Source organism: Belonocnema kinseyi, chromosome 2 (genome assembly GCF_010883055.1).
Source record: "Belonocnema kinseyi isolate 2016_QV_RU_SX_M_011 chromosome 2, B_treatae_v1, whole genome shotgun sequence".
In the NCBI taxonomy this organism is placed as follows: domain Eukaryota; kingdom Metazoa; phylum Arthropoda; class Insecta; order Hymenoptera; family Cynipidae; genus Belonocnema; species Belonocnema kinseyi.
In genome coordinates this window covers 33663944-33665580 of record NC_046658.1, presented here as the reverse complement: position 1 = coordinate 33665580, position 1637 = coordinate 33663944, and positions in this window count along the sequence as shown.

Sequence of the window (1637 nt, the reverse complement as noted above, 5' to 3'; positions counted from 1 at the left end):
GGAGAAAGGTACAGGGAAGCGTTAGGAAGATATGACCGGTTCCAGAGGGAGGGGGAGGAAGAAAGGAGGAGATTCAGTTCCGCTGCCTGGATGATGTAGAGCGCGGTGATCGCTCCAAGTAAACGGAACCCTGGGTCTTCTGTAGCCAGGCATCTAATCCGTCCATCCCTATGGGCCGGCCGGCCGTTCAAACTCCTGGGGTAAGCCAAGCAAGGCCTGTCCCGTCCGTAGAACTGAAAGTTGGGACACCCGTCCTTCTCACCGTCACATGGCCGGTGCCTCTCGGCGGCCTTTCGCACCAGGTCTTGGAAGTAGTCGCGCCTCTTCCAGAATGTGGCGATTGCGGGATCCTATGGGATGTATCGATGGGACGTATCCATCCGGAATATGCTGTACGTTGACAAACATATACGTGTCAACGTCGAGTGATAGCACCGTAGCACGGTGTTAAAACGGTGCCACCGGAATTAATGTTTTCCGGGCTCGTGAGTGCCAGGCCTGCTTCTCCCTTCTGCGCTTAAGGCCTGCCTTGGCGATTCCCCTGGTGGTAGTAGAGGTGGGGGAAAACGAGTCAACGGCGTAGCTCGTATTGTAGTTCTAATAACCCCTGGTAACACCCGGCGTTGCTCTGTCCTACCCCCTGGCGGACGGACGACAATACCCGTGAGCCTTGATGGCTCACTGTAGCTTCCTCGGCTGGTTGCGGTCTTTTGCCGGCCGGAAACCTCCGGATGGAGGGGGTTGGCAGTCCCTCCTGTCGCCGGCAGTTAGCAGTGAGAGTAGATTAAAACCCGGAGAAAAAGGGATCAGAGAAGTTCTTTTTCCAAAAGAAGTCTACGTTAAAGTATTTTCTCTGAAAAGAGCAGATTTTTAATAAAGTATATGACCGTAGAATGATTCCTAGATTGTATATTTGCCTGTATTGGGCAATTCCCTACGCTGGGAGAGCAAACTCAGGCAAAAGAAAAGCTAGAGCGAAATACGTCCGACTAGCAGGGAGGCTCGAAGCCGAGTGACGACAGTGGCGTAGGTGCCTTCCTATATGCACTGGGCGCGTTGGCGCGCGAGGCCGCTCCCATTCCGTGGACGCGGCAAGCAGGAGTGGGAGACTTGGTCCGAGATATCTTCCCACTCCGGCGAATTTTGGAAGCGCGGCCCAATGAAATCATTTCCGCTGTCATCGTCGTGGCGGCCGCCTAATCATGCCTGATCGCTGCTCTCTCAGCGTTACATTACTAAGAGTTTTAACGCGATGTCTTAATCTACATGGTACGAATATAATTTCTGTTGAGAAGTAAAAACAAAGAGAAGAGTAACCTAAAAGTATAAGTAACATAATGTCGCAATATAAATGTAAAGAAAAGAACAATCTTAGAATCTAAAAATAAACATAAACTTGGTAGAATATAATTGAAAATTAAAATAAAATTAAATTGAAATTTAAATTATTAGAAAAATATGATAGAAGATTAGTGCAATATAATAGCAAAAGAGAAATTGTAATAATTAATGATTCGTTAATTTGAACGTAAAACTCTTATTACGAGGGTAGTTCAATAAGTCCTTAGAATGACCAACAGATGGCGCGCGAATCGCTCCAAATCATCTGTTTTCAGTCAGCACCACTCCCGACTAGA